At 44.5% G+C, this 23,975-nt stretch overlaps 1 non-coding gene and 1 pseudogene across 1 annotated transcript; both read left to right on the forward strand.

Moving 5' to 3' along the window:
* Nucleotides 1-3,006: 3,006 nt before the first annotated feature.
* Nucleotides 3,007-15,807, forward strand: LOC112668549 (60S ribosomal protein L10-like; annotated as a pseudogene).
* LOC112668605 (small nucleolar RNA SNORA70) lies at nucleotides 15,312-15,445 on the forward strand. The gene has a single exon (XR_003141737.1). It is a non-coding gene; the product is annotated as a small nucleolar RNA SNORA70 (small nucleolar RNA).
* Nucleotides 15,808-23,975: the final 8,168 nt, after the last annotated feature.

Genomic DNA, 23,975 nt, shown 5'->3' on the forward strand with positions numbered 1-23,975 from the left:
ATGACAGATGAAAAAGCACTCTGTAAACTGGGGAATATCAGTATTCCCGTCGTCCTGATTCCCTCTGTCCAAAAGACAGACCCTGGGGAGAGCCAGCCCATTACTTCCTCAAGGCAAAAATGGCAGCAGGCATAACTGAAGGGAGAGAGAGGATGCCAGGGCCCTTGGCAAGCAGGAGGCTTGCCTTGCAGAACTGGGCAACTGGAAAAGCAGGCTTCAGGACACAACCTCGTGGCGGCCTTATTAGGAAGATGCCTCCACTTTGATTTTCCTAAGCTGCTTTCTGCAGTGGCCCAAGTGTCCACAGTGGCCAGGGCCAGGAGATGGCCCCTCTGTGCTCAGGACTCAGGGCTGCTCTTCTCCAAGAATGCAGCACAAAGTCGGGATTGGTATCTGCTTTTTAAAAAGATTTATTTATTTATTCATGAGAGACACAGAGAGAGAGGCAGACACATAGACAGAAGGAGAAGTAGGCTCTCTGCTGAGCAAGGAGCCCAATGAGGGACTCGATCCCAGGACTCTGGGATCACAACCTGAGCTGAAGGCAGACACTCAACCACTGAGCCGCCCAGGGGCCCTGGTATCTGCTCTTAATCTCATTCCTTCCCCTCTGGAAGAACAATTAGGATTAACTCCATTTTACAGAGGAAGCATTTGGAGCCTAGAGAGGTTCACAGACACTCTCCAAGCTCCAAGTCACAGTCAAAGTCATTCACCTTCCAGTATCCCAACAAAATGTATTTATTTCTAATGTATTTTCAATGTTTCAAGATGTATTTCTTCACTCAACAAATCTGGCCTGGACACCTACAAACCACTAGATTCGTTCCAGGGGAAGGAGATGTGCAGGTGAAGAACAACAAAGCCACTGAGATTCCAGCCTTGAGGAGCACACTTTCTAGAAAGGGTGGGGAGAAAAAATTAACTTGTAAAGAAATTCATTAACAAGTTAATTTCCCATAGAGGGTGATGCTAGGAAGACAATAAAGGAAGAAAGACCTCTTTGAAAGCACCTGATGGGGCAGCCCGGGTGGCTCAGCGGTTTAGTGCCACCTGCAGCCCGGGGCCTGATCCTGGAGACCCGGGATCGAGTCCCACATCGGGCTCCCTGCATGGAGCCTGCTTCTCCCTCTGCCTGTGTCTCTGCCTCTCTGTGTGTGTGTGTGTCTCTCATGAATAAATAAATAAAATCTTTTAAAAAAAAAAAAAGAAAGCACCTGATGGAGGAGGAGGAAGTTTCCAGACAGAGGAAGCAACCAGACAGGCCCTAAGGCAGGACAGAGCTGCTGGGCTGCAGGCTTGGGAAGACAGTGGTCAAAGGCCAGGGTTACTGGAGGCAGGGATGAGGAGAAAGAATGGAAGGTGACAGGGATCCCCGGGTGGCGCAGCGGTTTGGCGCCTGCCTTTGGCCCAGGGCGCGATCCTGGAGACCCGGGATCAAATCCCACATCGGGCTTCTGGTGCATGGAGCCTGCTTCTTCCTCTGCCTGTGTCTCTGCCTCTCTCTCTCTCTGTGACTATCATTAAAAAAAAAAAAAAAAAAAAAAAAAAGAATGGAAGGTGACAGAACCCAGGTGACATTGGCAGGGAGCAGATATGGAAGGTCTTGTAAACTCCGGTAGAGAGTTTAAATTTTATTCCGAGTGTCTTGGGAAACGGGGGTGGAGGGTGGGGGGGTGGTTAAAGGATCAACACATCCCACCAACCAGCAGGTGAGGGATGGAGCCCAGAGCACAATGTGGCCGGAAGCGGGCACACAGATCATCAAAGTAAGTCGTTCTGGCAGGAGAGGATGTCGATCATAGTGGAGCCCTTAAGACCGGAGAAGAGGAGTTGTGAATGGGTTCAGGATCCGTTGATCCGTCGGTTGTGGGAGCGGTGAAAAGTGAAGAATCAAGGATGGGAGGAACCATGGGTGGCACAGCCATTACTACAAAGGAGATATCTGGGGCAGAAGTGGGGCAGGGAGGGGTGTGGTGTAGAAACCTGGGACTTTGGTGTCGGCCCACGTTAAATCTGACATATGTATTCAAGGGATTAAATCATGGACAAAAATAGACACAGTCCCTGCCTCCATTGGCTGAAATGGTAGGCTGCTGGCAGACAGGACTCCTAAAGAGGATCTTGACCGGGGCCCCTGGGTATGGTTGAAGGGAGTCTGTGGAGCCCCTGAAATTCTGTCTCCACAGATACTTCCCCTTGAATCCTTTTGAGATGTTGATTAAAACAGTTGATCACCAAAAAAAAAAAAAGAAAAAATAGGTGATCTCAGAAAAAAACAAATTACACACTTACACACCCCTCTGGGGCTTCCTGCCACTCCCTAGTACACCTTCTATTCTGATGCTCTTGAACTCTACACAGACCCTCACACCTGCTCAGTGATTTCTCACCTCCAAGCCTTTGCTTCTGCAGCCCCTTCCACCTGGAAGGACACCCCTTGCATCCCTTGCCCTCGCAGCTTAGCTCACCTCTGATCATATCTCTTATGGCTCTGCCTTTCCCTGAGTGCAGCTGTACACCGGTTCCGTGTCCTCATTGAGCTTATGATAAGCGTCTTGAAGGGGAAGTGCAGAAAAAAGTGTCTGGTGGGGAGATGGTACGTTGAAAGATCCGGGGTGGGGAACCATGAGACGGCCTTGTAGGCCAGGTAAAGGTGACATGGGAAGACATTGAGAAGTTGTATGCGAGACATGATCAGATTTGTATTTGAGAAAGATCACTGACTGCTGGGGGCGGTGGGGGGTTTGGGTGGGGAAAGCAGGCAGTCATGTTTCCTCCATGAACTGTCAGGGGGAGAGTGTCTGCCAGTTGTGTTTAGCTTGGTGTGCAGGAGAAACAATGTACCCACTTCCTCCCACTCTCTACCTTAAGCATGTGGAAACCACAATCAGCTACACCAACAGAAGACAAAGGAAGCTGGCTTATTTTCCTCTCCCAGGAGATAAGACTCATCCTTTCTTGATGGTAGGCCATTTGGGATGGGGCATGTGATAGGAAGGGACTATGGCCCTGCTCCATCGAAAGACAGACCTTTTTGGACAGCACCCTTCTTCAGAGCCCTCTGAGCTCGTTCTCTACCCTGACATTCTGAACTGCTGGGAAGCACTTATGGCCATCAGCAATGAGCGGTGGGGCTTGTGAGTCCCTGCATTGGGTTCTTGGGCCACACTTGTATCAGCCTGGCGAGAGACAGAGAAATGTGATGTTTGTGGAGTTGGGGGGAGGGGTTGGGGGAACCCACAGAGAGCAAAAGCTTGGATCTTCTCTTTTTTTTTTTTTTTTAAGCTTGGATCTTCTCAAGTTGACACAAAGGATTTCTCTCAAGACTGGGAGGTATAGGAAGAATGTAGCATTTGATTCTGGTTTATAATTAACTGGAGGAGTAGTAATAGGGGTGATTTTAGAGACAATAATGCTTTCAAAATCCCTTTTGTGGTCTCCTGGGCTTTGAGGTCTATTCATGTCCAAAGGTTGGAGGCCTTGGCCGAAACACACTCAGGGCATTGCAAACACCTCATGGAATCACATCTTTCTACCTTCATGACATTGGTTTTGAATGTAAGCTCAAGAGTCAGACTGAGTTCAGGATGTGCCACTGTCACTTATCCGTGTGACATTGGGTGACTCAAATTCTCTGAGCCTGCATTTAATAGCACCAATTTCTCAGGATTGTTGTGAGGGTGAAATGGGATGCCACATGCCAGGGACCTGGTGCATCCTGTTAATGGTTAGTAGTTACTGAATGCTTACTGGTACCTGTAACTAAACCCTCTGGCAATTCCCTCCCTGCCCCTAACCATTCATTATCTGACTTCTTATTGCCATAAACAAACACTTTTAGAGACTTCTTTGAATTCTCTGGAATAAATAGTCTCAAACAAGATGAGCCTAAAAACCAATGCTTGGAACTATGAAACCATTGATTTGTTTTCTGTATATGATTGATTTTGCTCAGGATTATGTATCTGCCCAAAAAAGGGGGAGACAATAAGACCAGATTTTTTTTTAATTTTTATTTATTTATGATAGTCACAGAGAGAGAGAGAGAGAGAGAGAGGCAGAGACACAGGCAGAGGGAGAAGCAGGCTCCATGCACCGGGAGCCCGATGTGGGATTCGATCCCGGGTCTCCAGGATCGCGCCCTGGGCCAAAGGCAGGGGCCAAACCGCTGCGCCACCCAGGGATCCCCAATAAGACCAGATTTTAAAGTTTATATTATCAGGCAGAAAAGGAGTAAATGTTTTTTTTTTTAAAATTTGGTGCCATCCACAATGAAACTAGAAAGCACTCCCAAAGGTCTTGTGTCTGAGTGATGAGGTGATGGCTGCTGTCTTTTCTCTTCAGCATATCTGTACTTTCTAATGTTCCTTTAAGAAACCTACATTACTCTTACACATTTTTAAAAATCACAATTAAAACGAGGAGAAAGGGGCACCTGGGTGGCTCAGTTGGAGTAATGTCTGCCTTTGGCTTAGGTCATGATCTGGGGGTCCTGCGATCAAGCCCTGTGACCATCTCCCTGCTCAGCAGGGAGCCTACTTCTCCCTCACCCTCTGCCTGCAGCTCCCCCCACCACTTGTGCTCTCTCTCTCTCTTTCTCTCTCTCTGTGTCAAATAAATAAATAAAATCCTTAAAAAAAAAAACAGAAAGAAAAACAGTGCAAGTGCCTTTTCAAACTTGTCTGAATGTTCAGAGCAGTGTAAAATAAGCTAGTTACAGCTTCAAAAAATTAACTAGTTTAATTCATGCTGTTTGTTCACTGAGAGTTAATTTAATATACTTATCCTAGAAAATAATGCATTATTCAGTTTAATCAATATCCATTTGTTCTTTGCATAATCATATTTGCAAAGGCATTTATTAACAATGTGCCTGCAGACTCACAGCAAAAGGCTGTGCTATAAGTAGAGTGAAAATTTTGATATAAAAGAAAAACAATGAATTTACCAACAATAGACAAATGATTGATTCTAATATGCTGCAGGTTTCCATTTAAAATGCAGCCAGGAGTCTTTTGCATGTGTTTTCATTGGAAGCAGCAATAGATACACTGTCAAATTAATGAATATCATGTTAATTCAGAAGGAAATTAAATCTGGGTTATTATCAAATAGTTGGCATATTGGTGCATGTAACGTTGGCTCTTTGTACATAACCTCAATTGACTGGAACAGTCGATGCAATGGATATTTGCAAATGTTCTTGTGTAGCTAACAAATACGTATGTTTCTATTCTAATCTGGATGCTTAGCGTTACATAGACACAGATAAAGCTCATGTTAGGTTTTTAAAACATTGGGACTTGAAAGATGTCACCTTTTAGAAATAAAGAGGTTTCCTCTGAAGAAGTCCTATTGCATTATTGAATTTTTCTTTGAGAATATTGTTTAGATTGTGATTTTTATTGCTCATTGATTCATTTTATGTAATTTTTCAGAGCTTAGACTTTCAAGAAGCAACTGGGAAAGTGGACTTAGAGAATTGTTGACCAGCATCCATACCATGTTCAGGACAATGCACCCTTCAGAGCAATGGGTAATGTTACACTGGCATCTTCATTTCCATTTTATTGATTCAATATTTTTTTAAGCTGAAATGTAGTCGTTAATATATTTTTTAAACAGAACAACCTATTAAAAGATATTTTCAGCTAGGTTGGAAATTTCCAAGAAAATATAGCTTGGGGGCAGAGGTTGGGAGAGGCTAGTGTCAACACTAAATTGAGATGTAATACATTATGTTAATTTCCAATCAGAGGAGGAACTCTGAAAGATTTTACATGGTTCTTTCCACCGCGCGTGCAACTTAAACATTTAGTTCTATGGAGAAATGTTTAAAGCCTTATATTCCATGATTACGCAGAAATAGCTCTATGAAAAAAAGGAGTCTACTGGTAAGGTGATACCCCACCAATGGGGGCAGGGTATCTTCCATTTATAGATGAATCTCACTTACATACAACTCTTTGGGTGGAATATATTTACAGAAATAACAAAGTATGGTGATGGTCCTTCAGCCAGCATTTGATGCCTCAACTATGCAGAAAGATAAGGTGTATTCTTCCTACTGAACTTAAAAGGGCATTGAGCAAACATTGCAACTATGGCAGCCTTGAACAGGGTGATTACATAAACAAACAGTTGAGGGATTTCCTATAAGATAAACCCCTTTCCAGAGGGGGCAGCTAAATGCTTGAGTTTTCAAAGAAAATATTTATCCAGGGAGAGGTGAGCAATGGAATATATTTAACAACTAAGGCAACACACACGGGACACACCTCCTTCTTCAGATGTCCATCGGAACCCCATTTCTAATCATTTCCTGTAAAAGTACATCTTAAAATATGTGATTTTTGAAAGTCTGGTCGAATTTTTTTTTTTATTGCGGAAAAAAAACCCCACCTTCTTACATTCTACAAATGTGACTTGTATTACTTCTTGGTGGGCAGAGAATCCTCATGAAAACAGCTATAACTTTATGGCAGAGGTTGCTGAGGGCAATCTGGTTTAATTTACAAAACCAGACGTCAGAGCCAACATTGCTGGAAGACAACGGTTCAGGAAAGGCAAGCAAGGGGACAGTGATTTACCAAAACCTAAAGATCATATTCACATCTAGACATAGATGCAAGCTTTCTTTAATGCACCCAAGAAAAATGTTTAAAGTTTCCCGATTCTGTATCAAGCTCGGGGGCTTCTGGGTTCACAACTTTAGAAACGACCCTTAATATCAGCCATGGTCCCGAGGATCTGCCTTTTCCTCACCTGCCAACACAGTCTTAGGAGTTTGTTCAGGAAAGACGTCATTTGGATATCTTGCCAGGTCAGTACAGGTAGCTCAGGCACCAAAAAAAAAAAAAAAATTTCCATTACAGCCCAACTCCAGGTCCTAGCGAGGTGACGTTTTCTGCTTAGAGCTGTGTGCTCACTTGGTAGCTACTCAGTGGTCAGGATTCATCTTTCCCAACCAGGGGCACCGTCTCTTATGCAGAGGAGACCTCCCCCAGTTGAGAAGTTTTATGGGGTGTGTAGGGAGTCATCTCAGGGAGAAAAAGATCCTGTGGGACGCTGAGTTAATTACTCAGGTGCAGCAAACTCACCTGATAATCCATCTGTGGACTCCAGAGGGCTGCAGCTGGTTAAACGAAACTGCAATGTCATTTATAGGGAAAAACAACAACAACAACACTCTTCCAAATCAAAGGGGAGACAATACACTTTTTAAAGGACCCCAAGTAATGTACCTGATGTCACCTGGAGGGGTTTTAACTTTTTTTCACTCTTCTGTCAGTTTCTTGCCAAAGTGAAGAACTACTGTGTTATATTTACAAATACACTTGTTAAATGAGGGTATCTTTCAGACTAATTATGCTGTGGTTTAACAGCTACTGTGGTACTGCCATTGTATGCAAAGGTGAGGATCCAACCATAGCTAATCTTTACCTCCACCTCTGGCCCTTCTCGGTGAATCTATCCGGTCTCGGGTATTAGCCTTCATTAAGCAAAACTTGGTATTTCCTGCCCTGCTCCGCCGCCACTGGTACTGAAATGTCACCCTGTGACTCCTACATTGATTGGGCCTGTGTATCTCTAAGAGGTTGCATTTCTTCAGTGGTCTGGCTGCAATGCTGAGGTTTGAGAACTGTGAGGTTGCTGAAAACACACAGGACCATGAAATCATATGATGTCAGATGATGCTACCCTTCACTTTTTCCGCTCGCTGTCCCAAAGGATCAGCCTCCAAAATCCTATAATCCTGTATGTGAAATATACCCGCATTCAAATCAAGCCACTCATTTGAAAACCTTTTTTATTAGGGAAATTTTTCTAAATATACGGAAGCAGAAAAAAATAGTACAGGGCTGCCAAATTGACCTCGCACCCGGCTAGGACAGTAATTATGATTTGGCCGTATGTGCTTCATGTCTTCCTACCTGCCCGGGGCTGCATTCTGCTAAGGTAAATGCCAGGATTGTGTTCTATCACCCCTGTGCACTGCAGAAGCCCCTTCAGAAAGTCTATGGGCATTTTCTGACATAAGCAGAAGGCTATTTTCTGAGCTAACCCACTGAATGACAATTCCCTGGCATCCTGTAATATCCAGTTCATATTCACATTTCCTAGATTTCTCAAAAGTCCAAACCACTAGATGCAGTCATTCCTCTCCAGGAGCAAGTGGGAGCATGAGCTCCTTACCAAAGTTTCTATATATCCAGGGCCCCACACTTGGTAGGGGCTCAGTTAGTTTGTTGAATCTGGCCTTTTCTCTTGGTGGAGAAAAGAAATCATAAGTGACACAAGGAGAGGGAGTTTTTTCCAGGGCAGCTGCAGCTCCCCAGTGGAAGCCTGAGAAAGCTAATATTGATTTCTGTAGCCCCCTGCCCAAGTGTGATAATGCTCCTCGTGAATATCGCAGGCATATTGAAAAGGCCACCTTCCCTGGGCTGTCTCTGTTCTCTGCTCGCTGTGTGCATCTGCAGTTAATTGAGAAGCTGATTAAAGAATCAACTAACCTAAATTGAGTGGTTTTGTTGTCTCCTTTTTCATTTGATTCAGCTATAAAAGATTAAGTAAATGCATTTCCCCTCCCTCCCAAAAGTGCAAAATCTAGTACACATGCCAGCTAACTGTTTTCTCTTATGACTAATTGATGTTTTGCACTCACAGCCTTGAAAAATAATCCTTTCCATGCTCAGTGCTGGTTGTAATGAGATATATTATGCTGACAGCTTGAGCCCTTGCGAAGGTATGGAACTCAGCATGTAAATAATTGTGTCTGCAATTTAAACATTTTGTATAAATGCTACAGTGTTTGAGGTGAAGGCCATGCTTGCCAGCACTTGGCCAGCCATGCCTAGCCGTGCCACTCAGCCACTGTTTGGCCCCTGCAGCTTTTAACTAGCCATGTGTCGCCTGGCACGGCACCTAGCACAATCCTTGGCAAAGGGGAATTAGTCAACAAATGTTTGTAGGACAAACGAACGAAGGAATCCCCCCCTCCAAAAAAAATCTAAACACAATAAAAGTTTATTTCTCACCAGAAAGAGAAAAAGAAAAAGCTAAATCAGCTAGTCCCAGGAGAGAACACAGGAGGCTGGCAGCTCCAGGGGCTTGTGGCTGAGTTCAATCCCTCGTGCGAGGACCACAGGCTATTGGTTGACTTACACTGGCTAGCCACAGGGTGCAAATAAAATCCTTCATTTCAAATGAGTATTTAATGCGGTTTTTTTCTTTCTCATAAGATCTGGTCATCTTTCTAGCACTCACAAATTGATATATCAAATTCTGGATAAGAAAGTTTAAAAATCACAGTTAAAAGAGCTCTAAAACCATCAATAACAATGTTTCAGTTCTGAAAAGCATGAGAACAGATTGACTCAATTGGAAATGTTGAGTGGCTGTGTGGGTGGAAGATTCAGACAGGAGCTGCTGACTGGTACAAAGGTTTATCCAAGAACTCAAAAACCAGGGCTATTGTTTGACCTGGTAATCTCAAGTGTGGGACTATATCCCAAGGGAATAATCGAAAAGACAAAACCTAGTTTTATAAGGATATTTAGCAGCAAAGCCACTTGGAATAGGGGAAAATTGGAGACAACCCAAATGCCCAACAGTAAGGAGACTGGCTAAGCCAAGAATAGCATATCAATTCGGCGGTGCACTGCACAGCCATTAGAGCATGCAGCAGGTGGTTTGCTTCAATGTGTGGCGATGTCTGCATGAAATAATGTTAACTAGAAAAAGCAGAACATGAAACATCATGTGCCCAGAGATTACAACCCCATAGAAATATACCTGGTATTTTGAAAAGGGTCACAAAGGCATCAAGAGTGATAGAAACATATACCAGAAACTAGTACAATATTGTATGTCAGTTATTCTTCCGTAAAATAAATACATAAAGCGATTGTAGAGAGAGAGTATAGACAGCATATATATATATTATAGATTGCAGATACTACACACACACACACACACACACACTAAGTTCACTGAATTCCTTTTCTGCCTTGTGGATGGTTGTTTAAGTGTGTACTGGGTAGCAAGGAAAAGAAGGAAGGGAGAAAGTAACGAAAAGAAACTGCCAACTGTAAACTCAGGCTATCATTTAAAGCATTCTGTCTTTCACTGATGTTCATAGATTAAGAACACCAGGGAGAAATGCAAGTAGGAAATCAGAAAGAGCCAGAAACATTGAAATCTGGTCCATAGGCCTAGTAGAAAGTCAAAATTCATTTGGAACAAGATCCCTTCTGAATGCCTTGTAGCCCTGGATCAACAATTGGAAGCCATAATGCTCAAGATGTGTTCGGACTCCTACAGGGAAAGACAACTTCCCGGCCAGCAATGTGTGTTTCTTAGCAAACCACTTCTCCAGTGGTGACATCACCATGAAAGCAAAAAAAATCCACATCCCCAGAATCCACCACCACCCTGCAGGAAACAGCATGCCAAAACCTTTAGAATTGATTTCTGTGCACTTATAGCACACCTTCCAGATTCTGTGGCTTTAATTCATCACTATTGAAAATTAGAAAGCATTAGTTTGGGATTGTATTTGCCACACGGCCCCAGCAACTAAAGGGGGGGGCCTTGGAAAATAAGTAAAATCATTACCTTAGGACTTTAGTCCCAAGGTTCACTGTAGGACATCCTCAGAGATCTTTTAAAAATCTTTTGTCCATGCCAAAATTAGCCTTCATTGTTGCTGATTTTCCTTCTCAGGATTTCTCCGAAACGCAATTATGATTAAGAAGTGAGACTGTAATGTGTTTTGGAAGAAAGAGCGTCACATGCCTGTGTCTGTGGGAGCGTTTTTACATATAGGACAAAATCGAGGGGGGAAAAAATCCCTTAAAATTTTTTAAGGTATCAAGGCGTGTGATCTCAGCATACAAGTTGGGAAGAAGCCCGAGATGATGACAGGCAGCAAAATGTGTTTGATCTGAAAGTTTTCATTTACGCCACCGTTTTATGGCTGCGAAGGGGCTACCGCAGAATGGTGGCTCCCTATCGGGTTTTTCTGTGCCCAGAATCTATGTAAGACAACCACCCCCTGCGAGGTGCTTAATATGCTGCCCCAGCCTCACAAGCAATGCCCTTGCCGACAGACTGACTCCCTGGCATTTGTGCTGATATTAAAGTTGCAAAATCAAGTGTTAAGGAGCCATATTTTTTTCTTGAAGGAAAAAGATTTACCAGTTTAATTAAACAGCGCATCCCTTTCCTTTGTGCCTCCCTCTATTCCTGCCCCTTCTGCCCCCCTGGGGCCTAGAAGGAATTTTGCTGCCCCCAAGAAACCTAGAGCCCCAAGGAGCCCAAATGCTTTGACCGTGTCTGTGAACAGGAGATCTATTTAGAGACAAGTGACTGGGTCTTGCTTTTCCTTCCTCGACCCCTGTCGGAGGTACATGCAGTGCGATTTTCTGTCTAGTTGGCAAACAAGCAGCGATTCTGTTAATTTTGTGATTTAAAAAACAAAACAAAAAAACGAAGGAATGAAGAAGTAGACGATAATCACTGCCCTAACTCTAAACAAAGCACTGGTTTTTCTTCTCTATTCTGTGTCTCTGCCTTCTCTCAGAGTCTCTCGGATTCTAGAGAAGTTTGTCATCTTTGCCTTTCCATAGGCATAGGTAGGTGTGTGTGTGTGTGTGTGTGAGAGAGAGAGAGAGAGAGAGAGAGAGAGAGAGAGAGATGGTTACCTTTCCTCAGCTATAAAATGGGGATAATACTTCTTGTTCAACCTCAGCGCCTCGGGTTCCTAGGAGGATGATGGAATGAGATCCAGAATGAGCAAGTGGCTTTGAGAAAAGCTGATAATGCAGTGCAAGTGAAAATGTTGCTATCTTTTCTTTGAGATCCTTTTTTTTTAAAGTTATTGTTTATTTTTTTTCATGAGAGATACAGAAAGAGGCAGAGACACAGGCAGAGGGAGATGCAGGCTCCTTGCGGGGAGCCCAATGTGGGACGCAATCCCAGAACCCCAGGATTATGACCTGAGCCAAAGGCAGACACTCAACCACTGAGCCACCCAGGCATCCCTTCCTTTGAGATCTTGATAGTATTTATGGTACAGGTGGCTTGTGGAAGGAGATGATTTCTACATTTCCGGTAGTCATTGTCCCAGTAACTCAAACCATTGGTTTGGTAAGGTTTGTCCATTAGATGGGTGCACACTGTTGCCAAATTGAGTTCTGGGTTAGTCCTGTGCTTCAGAGGCACAAGAATAACCATGGGAGCTCCCAGATCAGCTTAGGCCAAGGGGAGGGATGGAAAGAGCGTGGCTAGGAGGAAATGGAAAATGAGCTCTTTTCATCATGGGTTACTTCTGTTAAAATCTGCCTGGGGGAGAGGAAAGAGGCTTGGATGCCATTTTCTTTGGCAAAAGGTAATTAAATCAGTATAAGTCTTTATTTCAAAATCTTGTTTAAAATATTCTTCAGAAAGTGCTGGGGTGCCCCCTTGAACTGAGGCAGTTTGTAATTAAGATCATGACCTCAAGCGGTTGCTACTGAGTTGCTAAGGAATATCAGCTATCCGAAGCTATGTGAATCCATTCACAATCAAGATGAAATGGTGGGCCTGCTTGGTAAGGCTTTATTCAAAGACCTCAGGAAGGCTTTATTCAAAATGGCTGGCTCTGTTGTCCTGCAGCTCCACATTTGAGAATAGATTGCATCATATGAGGGGAGTGTGAGGCTTTCCCAGGCGCCAGACCCCTGGGGGGGTCTTCATCTCTATGGAGCATGGGTGTCCTTCCTCACCTTTGCATGTGCAGCACTTGGTCCATTTTACACCAGTCTCCTCAAACTACCATCTCCACACCTACCGTGGGCCACTGAACATTTGCTGAACTCAGCAGGCGTTTTGAGGTGTCACAGGAGGACACCACGGATTTCAGCAGTCTGACCCTCTTTGGGTACAGCAGGCAGTTCATGCCATTTTTCTTTCTGCATGCAGTCTTTATAAAAGTGAACGGCAAGTGGAAAGCAAAAGAATGAAGTGTTAATACTAGTAAAAAGAAGCTTGGGTCTCTCAGGCATAATATGATTGAGATAAGGATGGAAATCATTCCATGGCCCCAAATTAGAGACTCATTAATCTTAGAATTGGACTCAGTTTTTGTTTTGTTTTTACTAAGAACACTAGAGGCTCAGTTGTGAATGCAAAGAACACAATTAGAGAATGTGTACAAATGCTATGAAAGTTATTTAGAATGGTCTGGATTTTTCAATAATATTTTTAGTTTTCTGGGAATGGAACACCCACACCCACACCCTGCCCTATATAGTGTAAGACAATTTTCTACATGCTCTCAAACCTCTAACGAGACTCCATTAGATGAACACGGAAGGCTGTGTCCACACTTGGAGTTGTGGCACCAACTGTCGTCTGGGCAGTGCCTCTCTGTTCCTTGGACATGGACATAAAAGTTCAGTCTTTTAACCATACTATTTCTCTACCTCTCCTTTATCCTGAAAGAAATCCTATCTATCAACCCAGCCCTACAGCCCCCAAGTGAGTAAACTTGGCCATACAAGCCTTCAGGCAACACTCCTTTTTCTGAGGTGCTCTCACAGCAAAATTATTACTTTAATACAGGCTGGCTCAGAACTGTTCCAGTCTCACTCCAACTGAATCATAAGCCCTCGGGGCAGGAATGTATCTCTTGCCTCTTCTCTGTCCCTCAGGGTAGAGACTAGGGACTTGGGCACTATTATGATCTGGATCGTGTCTGCCTCAAAGTTGTATATAGAAATCCCAATTCCCAGTACTTCAGAATGTAACCATATTTGGAGATAAGGTCTTTTAAAGAAGTGATTAAATCAAAATGAGGCCATTGGGATGGATCTCTAATCCAGTATGACTGGCATCCTTATAAGAAAAGGAAGAGCCACTATGGCCATGCACCCAGAGAAACAACCATGTGAAGGGATCAGCAAGAGGATGGGCATCTAGAAGCCAAAGATGGAGGCCTCAGGGGAACCCAACAATACAGCACCTTGACCTTGGACTTCTGGCCTCTAGGACTATGAAAAAATAATTTTCTGTTGTTCAAGCTACATGATCTGTGGTATGTTGTTATGGAAGCCCTAGCAAACAAATTCAGGTATCTAGTAGAGTATATTATGAATATTTCTAGGTTATCTCTTTGGAAGAAAGAGAGAATAACAAGCAAAAAGAAAGCTATTAAAATATAGCAATGCAACTGAGGTAAAAAAAAACAAATATCATAAATAGGAATAAATAAGCAGATGTTAGGCTAACAAAAACTGGTAAATCTACATATCTGGGGGTCATCACACAGAAAAACTAAGATTTATGGAGCATTTACTATGTGCCAGGCTAGTAGGTGGAGGAGCCAGCCTTTAAATGCAGGCAGTATGACTTGGGCAGACCTGCACTTACTGAGCATGCTTTCAAGTGTTTCAACCTTGAATACCTCAAGTACATTTTGCCAAATGACTCTGTTTTTTTTTTATTTTATTTTTAAAATTTTATTTATTTATTCATGAGAGACACACAAAGAGAGAGAGAGAGAGAGGCAGAGACACAGGCAGAGGGAGAAGCAGGCTCCATGCAGGGAGCCCGACATGGGACTCCATCCCGGATCTCCAGGATTACGCCATGGGCTGAAGGCGGCGCTAAACCGCTGAGCCACCTGGACTGCGCTGGTCCTGTTTTTTTTTTTTTAAACAATTCTATTGAGGCATAATTTAGACACTGTAAAATGTACCCATTTTAGGTGAATAGCACCTTTTTAAACTCCTGCATTTTTGAGAGAGATGGAATATTTTGTTTCACTTATATGTTATTTCAGAGAAAGCTTTTTTGATATTTAAGAATCCTCTAGTTCTTCCCTATAATTTACTTTTTCTAGACACAGTAATTGCAATTAGTGACATGTAAATGCACTAGCACATTATCCAACCCCCACCAATTTGAGTCTTGCTCAACCCTTGCAGCTACTAATTCTCGAGTGGGTCAAAAAATCCAACACGGTAGGGACTCCTGGGTGGCTCAGTGGTTGAGCGCCTGCCTTCAGCTCAGGATCCTGAACCCAGGATCCAGGATCAAGTCCTGGTGGAGCTTGCTTCTCCCTCTGCCTATGTTTCTGCCATTCTCTCTCTGTGTCTCTCATGAATAAATAAATCTTTAAAAATAATTTCAACATGGTATGAAATTTAATCCCCAGAAACTGGATTTCTAGACTAGGTTCTTTAGTACAGATAAGGAGATGCATCTTGAGAAGACTGTTGTTATATTTGGCTGAACAAAACCCTCTAAAGATTTGGAAGAGTCCACTGCAGCCAATTAAGCTAACTATGCTCTTTCTCCTTGGGGGCCTAGTGTGCCATGGCTGCAAACAGTAGCCTCCTTGGTAGTGTATGCAGCCTGTTGATTGCATGGATTGCCCTAAGAGACCTTAGAGACAGCCCTTTATGGTGGAATTTGAGGTCTGACATCATGCTATCTCCAATCTAGACTGCAGACAGGTATGCGAGGTGCCTTTGGGAAGCTCCAGGGCACAGTAGCCAGGGTCCACACTGGCCAAGTCATCATGCCCATCCATACCAAGCTGCAGAACAAGGAGCATGTGATTGAGGCCCTACGCAGGGCCAAGTTCAAGTTCCCTGGCCACCAGAAGATCCACATCTCCAAGAAGCGGGGCTTTACTAAGTTTAATGTGGATGAATTTGAAGACATGGTGGCAGAAAAGCGGCTCATCCCAGATGGCTGGGGAATCAAATACATCCCTAATCGGGCCCCTTGGACAAATGGAAGGCTCTGCACTCATGAGAACCTCACACAACCCTAACCCTATTCATGCCCACCAATAAATCCTACTTCCTGTCAAAAAAAAAAAAAAAGATTTGGAAGAGTCCAGTGGAGTTGTCATTCTGATGTGTTACTGTTGCTGCTTGACACTAAACAAAATGTTTAGGCATGGGAAGACTACTACTTTCTGCAGTGGGACTGAGTCTTATTTTGGTTCACTTTTGAGCTGGATGATAGAGTTTCCTGAGTTATAAGGGAACTAAGTGATAAAGTTGTTCAAATCTTTTCCAATACTTAAATGCCCTCCACAACATGCTGCTTCTGCCTGAACACTTGATGAAGGTCTCACCACCTGTCTTGACAGCTCCAGAGAAGCCTCGATCATGAGCTCCCCCTTTCCTTATGTTGAGCACAAATTTGCTGCTCTGTCACTCCCACTCATCTGTCCTTTTGTTGTTCCAAGACTATCTGGAAAACCATCAGCTCCATCCCCAGTTCTTAGCTCCTCTCATGTTTGAGGGCAGTTCACAAGTTCACAGCCTCAGTAGCAGTCCCTTGATAACAAGCTTTTGAATCCCTAGATTACAGTAGGAATTCACTGTGCATATTTATCAAAATGCCTCTACTAACGTGTCACATAGAACCAAGCACAATCCTCTAAATGTGGTCCAGTCAGTGCAAAGCACAGAGGACCTTCATCTTCCATTCCTCAACTTTATTGAAATATATTTGACAAGTAACAATTGGGTATGTGTTAAGGTCCATGGTGTGATGATTTGATAAAATATTGTGAAATGATGACCATGATCAAGCTAATTAACACCTCCATCACCTCCCATAGTTAGCATTCTGTGTGTGTGTGTGTGTGTGTGTGTATGTGTGTGTGTTGAGAACTTTTAGGATCTACTATCCTAGCACATTTCAAGTATATAATATGTTATTATTAACTAGTCACCATGCTAGGTCTCCAGAACTTATTCATCTAATAACTGAAAGTTTGTGCCCTTTGACCAACATCTCCCCATTTCCCCCACTCCAAGCCCCCTGACAGCCACCATGAATTCAACTTTTTGAAAAAAAAAAAAGATTTATTTGTTTATTTGACAAAGAGACCATGAGCAGGAGGGGCAGAAGGAGAGAGAATCTCAAGCAGACTCCCCACTGAGCAAGGAGCCCGACATGGGACTTGATCTCAGGACCCTGACATCATGACCTGAGCTGAAATCAAGATTTGGACACTTAACTAACTGTGCCACCTAGGTACCCCTTGACTTAAAAAATATATATTTATTTATTTGGAGACAGTGTGCACTTGAGTGGGAGGAGGGGCAGAAGGAGAGAGAATCTCCAGCAGACTTCCCACTGAGCATGGAGCCTGACATGGGGGCTCAATCCCATGACCCTGAGATCATGACCTGAGCCAAAATCAAGAGTCTGAGCCACCTAGACTCCCCTGTGAATTCAACTTTTTAGATTCCATATACAAGCAAGATCATACTGTTTATCCTTCCGTGTCTGGGTCATTTCACTTAGCATGATGTCCTCCAGATTCAGGATCCTTCATCTTCCACTTGGTATTAGGTTGAACCATATGCAATTGCCAGTTTGGAGGTCAAAAATGGTCAGATATTGGCAACTTCAACTGGTCAATCTACTACGTTTCTACTAACACAACCTAAGATCAAATTATCTATTTTCAGAGCAACATCATACCATAGACAAATATAAAAAACTTAGAATTCTTTCTATGTTCTGTGCTCACTGTGGATCCACATTCTCCTTGTCTTAAAATTGTGCAGTTGCTTTTGTGGCTCAAGGCCCTCATTTTACATTTCTTTCAGATAATAGTTGAATAAGCCTTTGGAGATCTTGATTCTATCATCCAGAACCTAGACGCCCCTCTTTTGTGTCATTGCCAATCAGATCATCGTGCCATCAAAATCCTCATGTAGGGGCACCTGGATGGCTCAGTGGTTGAGCCTTCACCTTACACTCAGGTCGTGATCCCAGGGTCCTGGGATCAAGTCCCACATTGGGCTCCCCACAGGGAGCCTGCTTCTCTCTCTGCCTGTGTCTCTGCCTCTCTCTGTTTGTCTCTCATGAATAAATAAATAAAATATTTTTTAAAAATCCTCATGCAGATTGGTGGTGATGGGGGTGGATTGTACTGGGCCCAGGGAAGAGGCTTACCCCTCTCCCTTCTGTTTCAGGGAACTAAGTGACTTTGTACTTTCTCCATCAGAGTGTAAATCTGACTTGAGAGTTATCCCTCTCCCCTCCTTCTCCGTGGCCACTTACTCTCAGGCACCACACACACCTCTCAGTACAGTCAACTGGGTAACCAGCGTACTCTTGAGTGATCTTCACCAAGAGGCTGGGTGCCTTCCACTGGGCTCTTTTGTTTGCTATCTGGCTACTGCCTCCAGACCTGGTCATGCCCCCTTGGAAGGGCTTCTTGGTTCCCTCTGAAGGAATTCCTGTATCTGACCCCAGGGAAGCCCCCTTAGACCTCCAGCAGAACCCTTCTGTGTGGAAATGCGGCCCCGCTTGCTCAGTCCCTGCTTCAGGCAGAACTCTCCCCAACACTTGAGGAATGCAGTGTCCAGGGAACACAATGCGGGGACTTAGAGCTGTTATATAACCAGCCTCACCAGGCAGCTTTCTTTCTTCTGATTGACAGGCCCTTATGCAGCCCCAAACTTCTCCACTCTCCTGGCTGATGCCAAGAATTCGATCATTGGCAGTCTGTTCCTATGAGTTAACATTCTTCCCCACTAAACTGCAGTGTGTTTAGGGAAAGATAAGCTACAGGCTTTGTGTGGTGGATCAGTGCAGTGTTCTGACCACGACAGTGGAAGAGAGGGGGAAGGAACAAAAGGAGGTCAGGAAGCCGAAAGAAGCCAGTGTTTGCCTCGGGTTGGGTCTATGAGACTGGTAAAATTGTTCACCCTTTCTCTAGACGAGAAAACTGAGGCTGTAGGTCATGTGCCTGAAGTCACACAGCTAGCAAGGAATAGAACTGGGTTCTAAACACAGGGAGTCTGGCCCCAGGGACCCAACCTTCCAGGCCCTGGCTGTCTTGCTGCTCACTCCCTCCACGAGAGGCTCCCGTTGGTGTTGAGAACAGTTGGCAGCACTCAGACAGTGAGTGGACACCGGAGGAGAGCCCCCTGCAGCAGCTCTGTGGGGCCCTTCCACATGGAGAGGGCCATTGTCCCCACCGGGGGCACTCTGATGGGCCCAGGGCAAAGTTAATGAGCGGATGGCAGATTTGGACTTGCCTCATCAATGTTTCTGCAAGGATCGTTGCTATTTGAGTAATGTAGTACAGCTTCATAAACCAGAGGGGTTCCAGCTCTACAGGAAACTTGATATAATAACATAGTGTTTGTTGTCAGCTGAATAGCAGCAGAGACTGGCTGATTTGTTTGGGTGAGCAAATAAGCCCACAGGCGAGCTTAAGTATATTACAGAATCTCAGAACAAGATGGGGCTTTTGAGAGTCATCTGGTCTAGCAACCTATAAAACAATTGCCTCTAAATTATGCACTGCCATGTGCGCACACCTCTGTCACCAGTAGTCCAGCTTAAACACCTCCAAAAATGGGGAACTCACTACCTCCCAGAGTTGCCTTTTCTGTCTGTTAAGAGTGACAGCATACAATCCAGTCCTGGTGAATAACAGGGGGTTCTCTGACTATCAGAAGCTCATCACTTAGTGGCTGGGAGGGAGAAGTCTTAATAGCTCAAACAGGACCTCTGTCTCTGAGAAGTCACTCATATTCAAGAGGAAATGGGACTTCACACTTTTCTTAGGAAGTTATCATGAGAAGCCTGGTTAGGTAAATGGGAACCCCCATGGCAAGTCCTAGGATTTTTCTGATTGAGCAGCCACAGGGAACTTCCAGGCTGAGCTTCTGGGACATCACCACTCTGCTCCAGTGCCCTTTGTCTGAGCCCTGGGCCCCCCAGAGACAGTGAACTTGACAAAGGAGAGCAGAGAAAGATACTCTTGAGGCTCAGCCTTCAGTCAGAGGGCTCTTGGGGAAATATCTGGGAACTTGAGCCAGGCAGGCCAGCGATCCAGCAGGCAGAAGGGAAATCGCTCTGTACCAGCTAACGCAGTCCAAGGCCCCAAAGAGACAGGTGACAAGGCAGAGGGAATTGTTACAGACTCAGCAGAGAAAGACTCCAAACACCAGCCTCCTTAGTGGAGGGTCATCCTGCTCAGAGGCCTTGGCACTCCGAAGGTAATGCTAGCCAGTGCCTTTAGTGATAGTAGGAGGTACCAGTGGTATTGGGCACTCACTCTGTTCCAAGCCTGGTACCCCACACTTCATGTGTATAATCTCCTCTAACCCCCACAATATTGCCAGAAGGTAGATGTTCTGTTTCCTCACTCTTCAGTCTCAAAGAGGTTAGAGAAGAAGCCCTAGGCCACACAGTTGATAAACAACAGAGAGGGAATTCTAACCAGAACCGGAACCCAGGCTCCTCCAACCACAGAATCCATGTGCTACCACTTTGTCATGCGACCTGTCCCACTGAGGCAGGACAGTCTCTCTCTGCTTCTACAGCCACTTTGGATCAATTCTTTACATTCTCCCCAGAGTTACCATCTTGCTCAAATTTCTAGCTCTCCTCCAAACCTTCAGTGGCTCCGTTGTTGCTTCTAGCACAAAGCTCAAGATCTTAAGGATAAGATTTAAGGTCTCCTCAATCTGGCCACAATCTACTCTTCAGATCCATTTTCTGTTGCCAACTTCATCTCTCCTGGGCCCCACCCCACCTTCTTCTCCCTTATGCCCCAACCGTGCGGGCTGAGTCACAGACCTCTGAAAGGCCACAGTTCATCCCGGCTTTGTCATGTAGTTCCCTCTGCTGAGAAATCCCTTTAGAAATCTCCCTCAGTCCTCCCACTTAGAATTATCACTTCCTCCTCAAGGTCTCCTATAGCCCTTGGTGGTTGATAACCTTGTAATGTTCTCACACTGTCTTGTGTTACTATCACTCCTGTAAGAGTCTCTTTCCTATTCAAAGGAGAACATTCAGGGGAACCACGCCTTCTATGCCTTCTATTCAGTTCCGTGGTTGAATGGAGTTGCCAGTGTAGATGTTTGGCCCAAACCCCCGCCTCTTCTGTGGGATCTCTCCAGGTCTAGGCCATATCAGTAAATGCAATCCAGGAAGGAGAGGAAGAGGAGCCCAAAAGGAGGCTTCTAGGACTCAGACAGGCTTGCTTGTTCACTTCCAGGTGTTCCCATTAGCCAATTCACTTCCTTGGGGGCTGTCCCCATTCAAAAAGCCTCAACCTTGCCCAAACCAGACTTTCAAAATATTTTAAGAGCCTTAACAGCATCTCTTTGAGGATACGCTATGCACAATTCAGCTGAACCTCAGACGTTTCATGTTGATCAAAAGGAGCTACAGGGAGAAGAATGACATTTGACAGGGAAGACATACCTATGGTTTTAGATATCAGACTAGTGGTTACCTTTGCAGGGGTCGTCATTAACCAGGTGGAGGCACTGAAGGAAGTTCTTTGGACACTGAAAATGTTATTTCTCTTGGTTTGGGGTGTGGTTGCATGGATGTATATATGCGTAAAAGGTTACTGAGCTGTATACTTAAAGTTGGTGCCCTTCACGCTACATATGCTATACATCCATTAAAAAAAAAAAAAAAAAACAGTGACACCTGAGTGGCTCGGCCGGTTAAGCACCTACCTTCAGTTCAGATCATGATCTCGGGGTCCTGGGATCTAGCCCTGCGTCCAGCTTCACACTCAGCAGGGAGTCCGCCTAAGGATTATCTCCCTCCTCCTCTGCCCCTTGTCCTGCTCTTTCTCTCTTAAATAAATAAATCTTTAAAAAGAATTAAAAACACCCTTCCCTCCAATTTCCCACAAACCAAACTTGCAAAAATACTTTAACTTGTCCATGTGTCTTTTTGAGGGCAGCCTTTATCCCTCAGCCTCAAAGACAACAAAAACCCTCCAAGATAAAAGTTTAAAAAAAGGATTGTTCTTTAGGGCCCACACACACCTTAAGAAATGTTCAGCTAAGGACCACCTAGGTGGCTCAGTGGTTGAGCGTTTGCCTTCGGCTCATGTTGTGATCCCTGGGTCCTGGGATGGAGTCATGCATTGAGCTCCCCACAGGGAGCCGGCTTCTCCCTCTGCCTGTGTTCTCTGCTACTCTCTGTGTGTCTCTCATGAAAAAATAAGTAAAATAACAAAAAAAGGAAGAAATGTTCAGCTAAGAGGATATGAAGATCTTCCAGAAGGCTAGGACTTCAGAAAACATGGAGTCCCACAGAGGATCTAAAAGGGAGTGGGTCATAACTCTAAAAAATTTTAAAGATTTTCTTTGAAGGGAATCTCTACCTCCAACATGGGGCTCTAACTTGACAACCCTGAGATCAAGAGGCACATGCCCTACCGCCTGAGCCAGCTAGGAGCCCCAAACTTAAATCTGATAAGAGCAGGTGGCTCGCAGAAACACTAGTCCCCATCTCTCCTCACTTCGTACTCATTATGAAGCCCAGATGAGATGTCACCTCTTCTGTAATGCGTTCCCACACTTCAAGAGAGAAGCAATCCCAACTAGTTGGGAGCACAGCATGAACTAGAGCCTCGCTACTTAAAGTGTAGACCACAGACAGGCAGCATGGGTGTTACACGGGAGCCTGTCTGAACTGGAGAATCACTGGCCCCACCCCAAAGCTACAGAACCAGAATCTGCATTTTAACTTGATTCCAAGGCGACCCGTGTACAGTAAAGATCAAGAAGCTGAAAAGAGCTCTCAGCCAAATTTAAAAGTGCTTCCATATCACCTGAGGCCTTACAATTGCAGTCCTTACAATTGTAAATTCGTGGTTCCAACCCCAGAGATTCTGATTCAGTAGTTAGTTCTAGGGCTGGGCTTCTGGATTGTAACAAGGGTGGCCTTGAAGGTTTCCGGGAAAGTTGGATCAAATTTGCTGACAGAGGCAGCACCACAGACTTGACTGAGCTGAGCTCCTCGCCACTTCCCAGAAGCCTACACACAGGTACCAGTCACAATTCTAGACCTAGTTATCAAAAGAGAGGTTTGTGGAAAATAGGAGCCTTGGGGCCTTCCCAACCATGACTCAGAGCTGCCCTTTGCTCATGGCTGGGTGCCCCAGAGAAGCCCATGTACCCTGTCATCTGCTCTCTTTTTGCCACACTGTCTCCATCTCCAACAGGAGAGCACTCACCTCACCCAGGATCTCGGTATTCTATCAACAAAGACTGTTCCCTTCCAGGCCAAATGCCACGTGCCCAATGCAAGCAAATGGGAGCTAAAAGGAGTCAAAGAACCCTGTCACCTGTCACTGTGGGCCAACCCTCCCAGGGTATTGCAGCCACAAGTCTCTGAAGATCTCTGCCCAGCCTTGGGCCCTGGAGCCACACAGCAAGGAGGAAGCTCAGCAGGAAATCCCAGTACCAGGGTTAGGAACCACTCACCTGACAGTGAAAAGTGGCCACATTCAGATGTCCCCTCTGTCCTCCACGTCAAAGAAAGGATTTCACTAAGCATTCAGCTAGAGTGGCCAGTTATCAGACTGACAAAAAATGCAAATAAATACTAATACCCAGAGCCGGTGAGAGGTAGAGAGGGGGACACATACAACTGGGGTGAGCAGAAATCAAGACTAACTTTTGAAAGGCATGTTCACAATACATAACCTGAAAGGAAGGGGCAGAAGTGGGACACTAAGGGTATCTTGTAGAACATCAGCTGAAATAGCCCAAAACTTGCTTGAGAGAATAATATCCTACTACTTTTTTTTTTTTTTTTTGCCTATTGTATTGGTAAACGTTGTAAAGAATGAGTACACAATTGCTGGTATGAGCGTGAGGAGATGGGGCACTTTTATTTACTGATGATAGGTTTGAAATTGGTCTGTCCTTCCTGGAGGGCATTCTGGAAAAACTTTTCAAGAGTCTTAAACATGTGATGCTTGCTCATCTTGGCAATTCCATTCTAAGAATTTACCTGAAGGAAATAATTGCAAATTTGTGAATAGATGTCTACACGAGGACGTTTATCACAATTTTGCTTGTAATAGTGAAAAATGGGAAACAACCTGCATAAGCAACAGCAGACTGGTTAACAAAATGATGAGCCAGAGTGCCTGGCTGGCTCAAATGGTGGAGTGTGTG

Source organism: Canis lupus, chromosome X (genome assembly GCF_003254725.2).
Source record: "Canis lupus dingo isolate Sandy chromosome X, ASM325472v2, whole genome shotgun sequence".
Classification (NCBI taxonomy): domain Eukaryota; kingdom Metazoa; phylum Chordata; class Mammalia; order Carnivora; family Canidae; genus Canis; species Canis lupus.